Source organism: Myxocyprinus asiaticus, chromosome 12, assembly GCF_019703515.2.
Source record: "Myxocyprinus asiaticus isolate MX2 ecotype Aquarium Trade chromosome 12, UBuf_Myxa_2, whole genome shotgun sequence".
NCBI classification, from domain to species: domain Eukaryota; kingdom Metazoa; phylum Chordata; class Actinopteri; order Cypriniformes; family Catostomidae; genus Myxocyprinus; species Myxocyprinus asiaticus.
Genome location: NC_059355.1, coordinates 14,237,865 through 14,251,945, shown reverse-complemented (window position 1 = coordinate 14,251,945; position 14,081 = coordinate 14,237,865). Strand labels below are relative to the sequence as shown.

At 38.4% G+C, this 14,081-nt stretch overlaps 1 protein-coding gene across 1 annotated transcript in view; it reads left to right on the top strand.

The window, feature by feature from the left end:
- Positions 1 to 14,081, top strand: part of LOC127448657 (plexin-A1-like) — a 204,745-nt gene that overhangs the window by 50,903 nt on the left and 139,761 nt on the right. The window lies entirely within an intron of this gene.

Genomic DNA, 14,081 nt, shown 5'->3' with positions numbered 1-14,081 from the left:
ATTATCTTGGTGCAAAGGGTGACTTTTTCCAGTAGCTATAAGTGGACAAATTTTAGCTGATACCAGGGCCGTGATGAGGGGTAGGGGCAAATGGGACTTTGTCCTGAGGCCTGTGATGAGGGGGTCCAGTAATGTCCTTGGTAGGTTAGGTGTATACTTAGTTTTTTCCACATGGCGTTCCATCTCAACTGTGCTGATGACGAAATTTGCAAGACGTAGTGGCATGTGGAAAATCAAAGTATACTTTTGGTATTGCTTACTCATTTGGCCCAATGGGAGCAATGCAAAAAATATTTTTCTTAGTCTTGTTTTCCAGTAAAAATATCTTACCCTCCTTAAAGGAATAGTTCACCCAAAAATGAAAATTCTCATCATTTACTCACCCTCATGTCATCCCAGATGTGTATGACTTTCTTTCATCTGCTGAACTCAAATTAAAATTTGTAGGAGAATTTCTCAGCTCTTTTGGTCCATACAATGCAAATGAATGGGTGCCAAAATTTTGAAGCTCCAAAAATCAAGTCAGCATAAAAGTAATCCATAAGACTCCAGTGGTTAAATCAATATCTTCAGAAGCTATATGATTGGTGTGGGTGAGAAACAGATCACATTCTTCATGCATACCTCCCCCTACTGGGCAGGGAGAAGAATTTCAAGCAAAAAATGACTTAAATATTGATCTGTTTCTCACCCACACCTATCATATCACTTCTGTAAATATGGCTTAAAACACTGGAGTCATATGGTTTACTTTTATGATCAGGGCTCCAGACTGCGACTAAATTGGATGCAAATGCGACCAAAAATAATCGATTGCGACAATAATTTAAAATCTAGTCACCATTGGCGACAGTAGGGTTGTGTGTGTTCATAAGCGGATTTGTCAGATATCATCTTGTGAGTTATTGAATACATCAGTTATTGAGCGTGCACCACCAGTGTGTCTCGATCCACTTTTCACCCATTCTGTTGTGATAAGCAAGCTGCACCGCATGCAACAACAAACCCAGCACGAGAGAGTTATGACTAGGGCTGCCCCCGACCAAAGATTGGCGTTAATTTAAGCCATTAGTCGACTAGTTGCACATTTATGAAACTAATTTAATTACTTAAATATATACATGTTGGGGGGCATCAGAAAATGGTTTGAGTTCCAGGGCTGAGAAATTTTATAAGTAACATTACTAACACTGTTTTACATTACAGAGAAACACTAAACTGTAATAATGAACCTTTAAAATATACATTTTACAAGCGCATGCACGAAGCGAGCCGCAGTGACACCGGCAAAAGCTGTAATGATTCTGAATGTGTTGGAAAAACCAGCAAGGAGACTGTCTGAACATTTTGTTAATTTATAGAGAGAAATGCACATTAGGGTTTTGCTGACAGACGATGATCTCATTGATCAACGATGGTCAAAGTGATCGCCAATAGCTGATGCCTTTGATGATGTCAAGATGATATTTGGCTCGTTTTCCCATGTATTAAATTATTATTATTGTTATTAGGCTATTATTATTAGCAAATTAATATTACAAATAATTTGCCCATAGACACACAAACACGCGCTAGAAGAAACTCACTTTATTATATTAAGAACAGATGACAGAAATGCCGTCTATGCGACTGTATGTTTGTACGGAGGCGCGCAGTCTTGTGGAACACGCGCATATAAAAGTTCTCACTCTTTCTTTGTTTCTGTCTTCTGAATTTTTTTCAGAAGACAGAAACAGTATCATATATGAGTGCTGCAGATGACCTCAGAAATCTCAGCTCAGGAGGTGCTTTGAGTTCAGTTCGCTTCATTTCCACAGAACAGTTCATTGTGACCACAACTCTGCAGCCTATACATCTGTGATTAAAACATAAAATAATACAAAAAACACTTTCACCTCGAACCATGATTTATATTTCAGTGATTTATCATCATTATAATTATTATTTTTACATTTATAATTGTTTTTATTTCTTCATTTGTGTAAGTAATTTTCCGCCTGCTGGTTTAGACATATACTTGCCTGACGGTAAATGGAAAGGTGTGTGTGTGTGTGTGATATATATATATATATATATTATTATTTTATCACTTCATTATTTTAATTGCTTTTTCATTTCGTTTGGAGTGCAATTTGAATTTAGAAATGTGTTTGATTTATATATTTTTTAAATAAATGAATTTAATGCAAAATCACTAAAGCAAGAATATTCACCGACCCCTCAGCCCAGGGGTTGCTGATGTAATTGGAGATATATATATATATATATATATAGTGAAGGAGGGAAGAAAACAAATGTATTCACACACATGATGTATTTTCCCGGACAATGAAATACCCGACCGGTAGAGAATGCTCAGATTAAGTAGGTTCTTTGCCAGGGAGATGTTGCTCTTCACAACTGTTGTAAAGCCATCTTTCAAAAAGTTGAACAACACACATTTTAATTGCACTTAATTTTTTTTCCAGTTTCATTTGAATTTTTAGTTAAAATAAATAAAAAATAAAGTTCAAAGTTTGAAATCAAGGTGTCTTGCTTTATTGTGTAGGCTTAACCCCAACCCTGCTTAACGAAAATTACCCCATAGTACCATCTAGCATCCAACCAGCAGTAATACCGGTGTTTGTCGATTTCCTGTGGAGTTTTTTTTTTTTTTTTTTTTCTGCAACCAACCGACCAATCAAAACTTAGTCGACCAAGACTCTTCTCATCGACTAATGTTTAGTGACCAAATTACTCTTTTGAACCAGGTCTTTTAGGGTGTGAACGCAGGAGCTCAAGTTAGCAGTTTGAATCAGTCACTTTACAGCTAATCATCCATCAGTGTGTTCACAGCTGGGAGCGCAGACATTTCAAAATAGGAGTCCCATGTGTATTTCGAGCTTTATAATTAAAAGTCCTGCACCACTTGTATATATACCACTGTATATATATATATATGAGATACAGCTTTTGGCACTTAAGACAATTGAGGGAGTCATGCACAACTATTACACAAGGTGCAAACATTGATTGATGCTCAAGAAGGCAACACACTACTATGTTACCATATGTTTATATTTGTATAAATTATGAAAGGGGTGTGAACACTGATGAGACAAAAGGGGAATGCAAATTTGTGTATCTTCTCAACTATATATACTGTTTATTAAACATTTGATTAATGGGTTATCAGCTGTCTTCCTTTTCTTCTGCTTCTTGTTTCTGAACAGCAATCAAAATTGAGCAGTTATATGATTTGGCGACTAAAAACAGCCATGTGGCTCCTTGATGTTTCAGTTAAGGAGCCAATGGCTCATTCTTTTTGTCTGGAGCCCTGTATATTGGTGCATCAATATTTTGGCACCCATTCACTTGCATTGTATGGACCAACAGAGCTGAAATATTCTTCTAAAAATCATGATTTTTGTTCTGCAGAAGAAAGAAAGTCATGCACATCTGGGATGGCATGAGGGCGAGTAAATAAAAAGAGAATTTTCATTTTTGGGTGAACTATCCCTTTAAAGCAAGTAAAATTTATTTGACAAGGTAATAAGAATTATTTTTAGGGAATATATTTTGAATTAGGTTTATTTTGAATTTGCTAATTGTTTCTTTCATGTTTTACACCTCAGTTTAAAAAGATTTAACAAGATTTATGCTTAAAGCAAGAAAGACTATTTGCCATTTGGGTAAGTGAAAACAAGGTTTAATATTTTATGCAGTTAAAAGTTTAGATATTTTTACTGGAAAACACTGATTAAGAAATGTGTCTTATGCAGTAAGGGAAGAGAGGCTAAAAACAACTCCGTTCCTGGCCCTGGATGGATCTGGATGAGACTACGGTAAAATGATCACCAACAACCTCAAAACTAGGATAATACCTTGTGTGTAATAGAGAACATTAAATTGTTGTAGAATGTTGATATCACAAGCACTGTTCCTGTCACCCGCCTCCTGTTTCTTTTAAGCGCCCGATCTTTCTCTTGTGCTGTCTTTCTCCCGAGTGCTTCCATTATTCAGACGGACAGGAACATCATTAGTGGAGTTGAGTAAATTTCATGAGTTACTCTCTCGCTCATGCTTTCTAATTCGTTTAGCGAGTCCTGATCCCATCTTCTCCGCCATCAGATTCCTCTGGGACCATGGCTTGCTTTTTGTCCTCTCTTTCCCTCATTCTCTTTATCTCTCTCTCCTCATTCATCTCTGTTCATCTCACTCTCTTTCTCTTTCCCGGGGCTTTCAGTGGCGAAGAATGGCTTTCATTTAACCAGGCACTCAGAGATAAAGATGCCCATTTTTATTTTTCGGTCTTGTCCCAAATCAGTTTGATCTTCTATTTTCTCTCTTTATATTCAAAGTCTATCAGTACAGCTCTAAGCGGGTGGAATATTAGAGAATGAAAGGCTTTTTGCAGAATGAAAAATAGATACATGCTCTGTTCCCAAACCTACTGAGCTGCCTCAAGGCCTATTGCTTGCTTAAGCAGCTGCTTTCCAAAGCAGCATCCTGACATCATAGAACTTCATAAGTGAATGTTCTACCTAGGCAGTAACTCCACGGGCCACTGAAATAGCGCTGTTCAAGACTCGACTCTCCAAGGCTATGGGTTCGATTCCCAGTGAACACATACTCACAAAATATACCTTAAGCATCCGTCAGTTGCATTAATGCTGATGATACCAACAGAGGGAAGTTAACTGATATGGAATTTCTGGGCCGATACAATAACCGATAACTCACAGCTCATTGTGGCCGATACCAATAACCGATATTTAAATAATAATAAAAAAAGGTTTTAATGTTTCATCCTTCAACCTGGAACTGCTTGCTAATTCATTAAAATCTTCTCATTTTAAAATAGGTGTCATTTAAAAGCTTAGAATTTGGACTGATATTTAAGGTTTGACAGATGTAACATGAACCATATATGTCAGTCAGTCGGTCACATTTATAAAGCACATTTAAAAACAACAACTGTTGACCAAAGTGCTGTACAATAAACCAGATAAAACAACTACACAAGACAATAACAAAACTAACATTTACACTGATTTAAAAGCTAAAACAAACAGGTACGTTCTAAGACGAGATTTAAAATCAAGAGTAGGAGAAGACCTGATATGAAAAGGCAACTTATTCCAAAGCCTGGGCGCTGTGACTGAAAAGGCTCTGTCACCCTTTAATTTCAAACGTGACCTGGGGACAGTTAACTGTAAGCTGTTAGATGAACGTAAAGATCTAGAGGACTGTTTAAGATAAATAAGATCAGAAATATAAGAAGGTGCCAGATCATGCAAGGCCTTGTAAACAAACAGTAATACTTTGAACTGGATCCTGTATTAAAACAGGAAGCCAGTGGAGTGAGGCTAACAGGAGAAATAGAATCACATTTTCTGGTACTAATCAGAAGCCTAGCAGCAGCATTTTGCGCCAGATGAAGGTGTGAGAGAGACGATTGAGTAACACAGAAATAAAGTGCATTACAATAGTCCAGACTTGATGAAATAAAAGCATGTATCACAGTTTCCAATCATTAAAATATAAAAATGTTTTTAATTTAGCAATATTTAAGTTGAAGAAAAATCTTCCTTTGACCACAGAATTTATTTCAGAATCCAATAAGACACCCAGATTTCTAGCTTGTGAATGTAAGTTGGAGGATAATGGTCCCAGTTTACAGGTTACCATAGCAATGAACCATTATTACAGATATATGCTGATTTAAATGAGAAATAAATAAATAATGGACTTGCATAAATTATGGTGCCGATTTATATAGATGTTTACGATAATCCTGGTGACTCAGTCACAGAGAGGGAATAATGAACTTCTAACAGCTGTAATGCATTAAACCAAAATGAGGCGATAAACTGCATGTAACGATTATTAAACAACAAAACACACAAAACAAACCCTAATCTCTGTATACATGGTGTATTAGTGCCGGCAGCAGGACTGCGAGTGCAGCGGTGGTTTGTGTGTGTTAAGAATGTGCATGCTTGTGCTTATGCGCATCTCATTCACAGATGTTTGCTACAGCGCTCATCTGTGACAGTTCCACTGTATAATTTATTAAATGTTCCGTTTTAGGTTGTGCTTGGACTTGTTTTAATCACAATGCTGTGATGTAAGTAATGATGTGCTATTTCCCACATTCTGTTTATGTTTCATGAAGTAATAAGTGAAAACGATAGCCCCTATGTAACATGCATACATGCATGAAACAAACAGAATATGAGAAATGCCATTGTTACTTACAGCAGATGACTAAAACCAGCCCCAAAACAACGTAACAATGTGCAGAGATGTTGAAATAATCCTCACAGAGCAACATAAGCTTGGCTCTCACTCACACAGACATGATGTGTATGCGTGGGCTTGAGACTGCCCGAGTCTCTGCCTGAAGGAAAGACACCGCAGGCAGTCAGAGTATTTCAGCTGCAAGTAAATAAACTGTAAAATATTATTGGCTAAAATATCGCAGGGATTCCATTATCGGCGCGATAATAATATTTAGATTTTCTGTTATCGGCCAGTAATATATCGGCCACTGATATATCGTGCACCCTAATAATTATGATTTTTGAAACCATTTAGCATGTAATGAGACATTACAACATGACACACTTTGTTTGTTTTTCGTAATGGCCGTTTAGTTCACCCAAAAATGAAAATTGTCATAATTTACTTGTCCAAATCCAAACCAGTGCAATAAAAAAAGTATTTTTGTAGAATTTTCAAGATTCATTAATTACAACTAAAGCAGACGGTTACCACGGGCTGTCAATCTCCAGTAATGCACCGTAAATGTAGTATGTATGGCTTGTGCTCTATAATTCACGAAAGCTCTTTTGGAGCGCTCAATCTCTCTCTCTGTCCCTCTCTTTTTCCCACTCTCAGCCTTTCAAATTCTCTAATAGCTTTTTTCAAGGCATAGACCATGCAAAATTCGTTATATATTGAATTTTCTTTTCTACTACGTAGCTCTAAAATGTCATTCATTTCGTATATTGAAATGTACATTAGGCTTGTTGATAGTGATGCTGAATAGCATTGGTTCTCATGTCATGTGACTGATATTGATGTGACACTTTGCATAATGACTTAAATTTCATTCCTTTCCATTCAGACAAAGCAATCATATAACATCAGAATACTTGGAATATAGTGCACAAGTAATCTAGAGTACTTTTATGACACTTTTTTGGTAATTTTATATGTATTGCAACCCTTGTTGTGTTCCATTTTGGAAAGAATGTCATACTGGTTTGGAATGATTAGAGTGAGTAAATGATTGCATTGAAACTATTTCTTTATCTAGATCATTTTTTAATTGTTTTAATAGGTTTTGTCTACCAGTGATGTTTGGACAGTGTTGCATTGACGTCAGAGATGTAGGCCTAGACTGTTAATTAACCTATTTAATGCCGTGTGCCTGACAAAAAGCACAGCACCTGTAACACGCATGCTGACACACACTGGAACACAAAATCACATTTCATACCCATTAGAACTGAATGTTTGGAATCTGCTGCTGCTTGGATGATTCATGATTGGTTTGGAGCAGAATGTGTTTAATTTTAATATGTTTAATGCTTTAAAAAAAACATGTTATCTGTAGAAGGCTTGTTGACAAACAAGTTTGTCCATGGTGATAAAAAATGAGAAATCTTTAAAAAATCTATTTTAAAACTAGGAATGCACTGATTAATCGGCCAATTATTGACCAAATTAAAACCATCTGCAAATCGGTTTTAAGCATTAAACCACCGATATGACGATTATCATTACACTTTGTAAAAACTCTGTGAATTCAAATGCACAATCCAGAAATAATGAATATAGAAGGATTGGCACTCGTAAGAACATGTAATATAAAATTTAGATACAGACATCGCCTGTCAATCAACTTAAGAACACTAATGCGCATTAGCTATACGAGCAGAAAAAATTCAGTTTTTAGCGTAATCTGAGGCAAAGAAGTGCAATTTATGATACCAGTGTTGTCAGATTTGACTGCTGATTTAAAATGTTATTTGATGGTGATCTTGACCAACCATTTTGGAGATTTCGGACTTTCACCATGCAAGTAGATAGGAGCTGCACTTGCATGCCGCTTATTTACAGAAAAAAAAAAAATTGCTGCCCAGGAGCATTCCAAAGATGGCTGCCGAGTGAACTGACTTATTAAAAAGACTTTGGCTGTATCCATCAATAGAGCCATACAGGTGCATTTGCGGAGGTTGTGACTCCACCTGTCTGTTTGACCCCACTAAACCAGATACTTCAGATGCGTCTCTAGACTTCAGAATTAGATGAACTGTGGTACAAATGCGTACCAACCCGTATAATAGAGAACTGGTATATTCCAAGTCTAGATAAAAGTTTGTATGCAGAAAGGAACTTGACAATAGATTTGATTAATATGACTGATAAATGCCCCCTTCTCTACTAATTTACTGCCCCCTTTGAGAACCCCTGCTATACATGATGAGGTAAAACCATCCAAAACTCTCTGAAACCAGCAAACTTTGACTTCTTAGACATTGATATGGTGTCCATTAAGACTACATGATTGATTTAAGATTGAAATTGCAAAATGGTCTTGCACAATTACTTAACCTTGAAAGCTTAAAAATAGATTGCATACAGCCAATGCTTCAGTCAGCATTGTGTAAGCAAGTGGCACCCTCTAGTGGTGTGTATGGCATTATCCATTGTACCACAACAGAATTTAAAAGAGCACATGTCAAGTTCATAGAAGTGTAATCTTTGAGTCCATGTGGTTTTACAATTTTTTGGAAAAGATTCATAGCATAGCATTTTCGACAACAACAACAAAAAAGATTTAATGACATTAAAAATGCTATGTACGTGTACACTACTTAATCGTTAATTTCAAAAGGTGAAAAGAAATCATAAAACATCATAAAGATTTGAGTTAAGAATATCAAGACGTTTGCTGTGGGGCTACTCCATTTGACCTGAACAAAATGTTCTTTATATAAAAAATGTCAAAATATTTATATTTATTAATATGACAAACATTTTTTTTAAACTTCCCACAAAGGGGGAAGTACTCTTTTAGTAGTCTCTCGGGTGCCGAGAATTTTTTTGCACATTCATCTGTTTTTGTGGGCTCTCATGTGACTCCGAAGTCCGAACTTGGAGGCACATCACCGACCACAGGTTGGACACGGAATGAATGATGACAGCACTTGACCAGGCTTTGTTACAGCTCTTTGGTGTCTCTCTATTGCAGCAGCTGCATGCTGACTACATTGGTCTTCAAATGTAATTTGCTGCCTGTTTTGTCAGTGCAAGCCAGGTTGTTCTGTCCGATACAGCTGTCTCAAGCTGGAGGTCTGGCCACTTGAGGTTGGCCTTAAGGGTGTCCTTATACCTCTTTCTTGATGACTGCCTTGTCTGAGTCCACCGTAGAACAGCTGGTGTCCATGCAGATGACATGGCCACTCCATCGAAGCTGAGCTTTAAGAATCTTGGCTTCAGTACTTGTTGTATTGGCTGTCTATGACCTCTTGATTTGTGATGTGGTCTTGCCAGCGAATGGACATGATCGACCTCAAGGAGCAGATGTGTAATTGCTCCAGCTGTTTGAGATGCCTGTGATATAATGTCCAAGTTTCACATCCATACAACAAGGAGGGGATGAGGACTGCATTATACACCTTGATTTTGGTGGCTAGGTGTGTACTCCTGTGTTTCAGGAACTTGGTTCACAGCCTCCCAAGTGCCTGGCTGGATTTTTGAATCTTCATGGTGATTTCTTGGTTTAGGGATCCATCACAGGATATAGCACTGCCCAGATACTTGAAACAGTCCACAATCTTCAATTGAGCGCCATCTACAGTGATGCAGGGCTGTGGGGAGGAATTGTTCGGTGAGGTCTGGAAGAGGACTTCAGTTTTGCCAATACTGACTGTCAGACCAAATAGCTTGGAAGATTCAGAGAACATATCGACCATGTTCTGTAAGTGGTTCTCTTGGTGGTCCATGAGAGCAGAGTCATCCGCAAATAGCGCCTCTCTGATCAGTCACTTGTGAGTCTTGGTTTTTGCAGAGTTCCTTCACTGCACACAGCAACACCTGAGTAAAAAACAAATTGAAAAGCACTGGGGCGGGGACAAATCCTTGTTTCACGCCATTGGATATGCTGAATTTCTCAGATGGTTCACCGTCAGAGAGAACTTTTCCAGTCATATAAATGTGGAACAACTGAATGAGCCAGGTAAACTTAGCAGGGCAATCAAGCTTAAGGATGTTCCACATTGCTTCTATATTTACTGTGTTGAATGCTTTGGTCAAATTGATGAAGACAAGGTACAGGTTCATATTCTGCTCAAGGCACTACTTTTGTCTTTCAACAGATATCAGGTCAGTAGTGCTGCGATCAGGTTGGAAACCGCTTTGTGATTTGGGAAGGTTTTCCTCAGAGATTTTTTAGATCAGTCTGTTCAGGATGGTGGGGGCCAAGTTTTTGCCAGCAATGGAGAGCAAGGAGATCCCTCTGTAGTTTTCACAATCTGATCTTGTACAGGGCAGTGATTGTGGCATCACGAAAGTCAGGAGGCATTTCTTCATTCCAGATGCTGGTCAGGATATTATGAAAGGCTGTGATTGACTCATCACTAAGAGCCTTGTAGACCTCTGCTGGAATTCTGTCTTTGCCTGGTACCTTGCCACCAAAGATTTTATGGAGCTGAAGAACTGCTTTGAGTTGTCAGAGTCAGCAAAACCTTGTAATTCTTCAGTCTTTGTGTCCCACCATATGTCTTGCATTTTAAGATTTTAAGATTTAAACCTGTCTTTCTTGGTTGGTGAACCAGAATTGTTTTGCCATTCCAAGAATGCCTTGTTCTTCTTACTTAGCAACTCTTGAATGGTGCTGTCATTTTCATCAAACCAATCTTGATGGATCCTTTTTTTAGGTCCAAGCTTAGCCTTTGCTGTGTCCAGCCTTGAACTGGTTCTATTTATTAATTGGGCTGCCAGTAAGGGGGCCATTATCTGACAGCTTCTTGTCAAGGTTTGATTGGAATTTGTGCAGATATGTAGGCTGTTTTAACTTGGCAGTATTGAAACCTGTTTGCACATGTTTTGGTCGCTTTTTATGGTGTGTGGCAATGTGCAGGTTGAAGACTGAATGGACAAGTCTGTGATCAGTCCAGCACTCTGCTCCTCTCATAGCTCTAGTGATGAGGATGTCTTGGATGTCTCATTGACAGACAATAACATAGTCCATCAAGTGCCACTGTCTAGATCTGGGGTGCATCCAAATAGTCTTATACTTGTTTGCCTGCCTGAACACGGTGTTTTTATAATGAGCACATTTGCTTAATAGAAGTAGGCCATTGCTGTTCATTTTTCCCATTCCATGTTTACCAAAAACTCCCTCCCAATGACTGTAGACTTGGCCGACTTGGGCATTAAAATCACCCTGCAAGATTATCTTGTCGTTAGCTGGAACTGAGTATAAGATGGCATTGAGGTCAGCATAGAATTGTACTATGGTCTCTTCTGTGCTAGTCAGGGTAGGGGTATACACATTGGTAATGGTGGTGTATCGATTGTTGCAGATGGGTAGGCATAGTTTCATTAGCCTTTCATTACTCCCAACAGGTAGGTCTGGGAGTTGTATCATCAGACTGGATTTGATGGCGAGCCCAATGCCATGGATACTGTCTTCATTCTGGGCCTTTCCTTTCCAGAAGAATGTGTATCCACTTGAAAGCTCCATGAGAAATCCTTCATCTGCCAGTCTTGTCTCACTGAGTGCTGCAATATCGATGTTATAGCGCAAGAGCCCTTTTGCAACTAGGGCTGTTCTCCTGTGGGGTCTGAATGAGCTTTCCTTGTCCAGGAGTGTTCTTACATTCCATGCTCCAATAAGGAGTTTCCTTGTGTTTTTCTTATTGTTTTTGTGACCGCATTATAGGATGAACTGTCAGCCGTGGTAAGCTGGCCAGAAGTGTGAGGGGCAGGCTATTGTTTGGGCCACCTTTTCTAGGCCCCTCCCTGTTAAAGCAACCGCTGGTCCGAGGGCTGCCTGCGTGCAGGTTCATGACTACATCTCCCTGTTGTCATCTCCACCTGTTGCTTCACCGCTCTCCCATCGCCACAGGACTTTTGAAGTGTGTATGGTATGTACAAAAAAACAAAAAAAATTATTATTTATTGATATTACAAAATATATTTTTTTAAACTTCCCACACAGACTTGAGAGGCTAAAGGGGTCCTTTTTGATTTATGCTTTTTTAGTGGTTACATTTCAAAAGTTTTTCAAAAATGAATCTGATTTTGTTGTAATTTTTTTTTTTTATTGATTCCTACAGTAAATAAAGCAAAACATATATTCATAGAATCAACATTTAAACCCCACAACCACCCCTCCCCCTCCCAATCCTCAACCCCATCCTGACCCCCAACAAACATCCCTGTGGTCACACATGAATATATATACAAAACAAACAAATAATATATAATATCACACACATTTATACCCCCCCTCCCCCAAGAGCCATCCAAAAACTACAAATAGTTGCCCCATTTCCCAACAAACAAATCCCCATCTTCCAAATGACACCTCCTCAAAAGCCGCCACCCTCCCCATCTCCGTGCACCACTCCCGAAATGGGGGTGCCCCAGCCAACCTCCAACCCCTCAAAATAATCTGCCTAGCGATCATCACACTGGTCGGAACCCAATTCTCTGTGTCTATTCCCCACATCGATGACCGCCCCATCGCCCAAAACACAGAGTCCGGGGCATAACGAAACCCGATTGCCCAACACTTCACACACAAAACTCTGAACCTTCAACCAAAATTCCTGTATCTCAACACACCACCAAAAAACATGGGCCGTGTCTCCATCCTCCGATTGGCATCGCCAGCAGGTGGGTGTGTCTTTAAGACCAAGCCTATACAATCCAGAGGGGGTCCATTAAAATCTGTGTAAAATCTTGAATTGCATAAGGTGCACCCTTGCATCTCTAGATGCAGATTTGATGTTTTTTAGAATCCTAGCCCACACTCCTTCCTCCAATACCAAGTTTAGATCTTTCTCCCATAAACTCTTGATAGAAGTTAAAGCTACTTCCCCTAGACTCTGAATTAGCAGGGAGTAATACACTGATGCCTCATGATCTTTTCCAAAAGTAGTAATCACCATTCCCAGAGTATCTGCCGCTTTAGGGGGGCGCATGCTACTCCCAAATATAGTACAGAGCAGGTGGTGCAGCTGTAAATACCTATAAAACTGAGATCTGTGAGTCCCAAAATGTTGAACCAAATTTTCTAAAGATCTCAACACTCCACTCTCATATAGGTCACTGAGTGTAGTAATCCCCCCTCACAATCCACTCTGACCAGCAGAAAGGGGACTTATTAATACATAATTTTGGGTTCTGCCATATGCTCAAGACAGCATTTAAATAAATGTCCAAATTAAACACTCTGGACACTTTTGTCCATACCGAGTGCAAATGTGAGATAACAGGGTGTAACTTCTCTGATTAGTTTGATAGAAAGGCTTTGCAATGGCAAAATAGGGACAAAAACTTCCTGTTCAATACAAAACCAGGGAAGGGCTCTCTCAGGTGGAAGCAACCAATGAGCCAAATGTCTCGAATCAAATCAAAATCAAATCACTTTATTGTCACACAGCCATATACACAAGTGCAATGGTGTGTGAAATTCTTGGGTGCAGTTCCGATCAACATAGCAATCGTGACAGTGATGAGACATATACCAATTTACAATAACATCAAATTAACACAACACAATTTAAACATCTGTTATACACATAATTACTCAACAATATACAAATAATAACATACACTGTACAGTATACAATACGCTGGTTTTTTTTTTTTTTACTATATAGATACACATTATTCAATAAAGATTAAAAATAAATATATATATATATATAAAAAGTATATATATATATAAATAGAATGTACAGTATTGTACTGTATTGACATTCAGGCTGTCGGTTGATAGTCAGTTGTTAAGAGAGAACATAATATAATAATAATAATATAATTATTATTATGTCTGAGACTGAATGCATAATAAT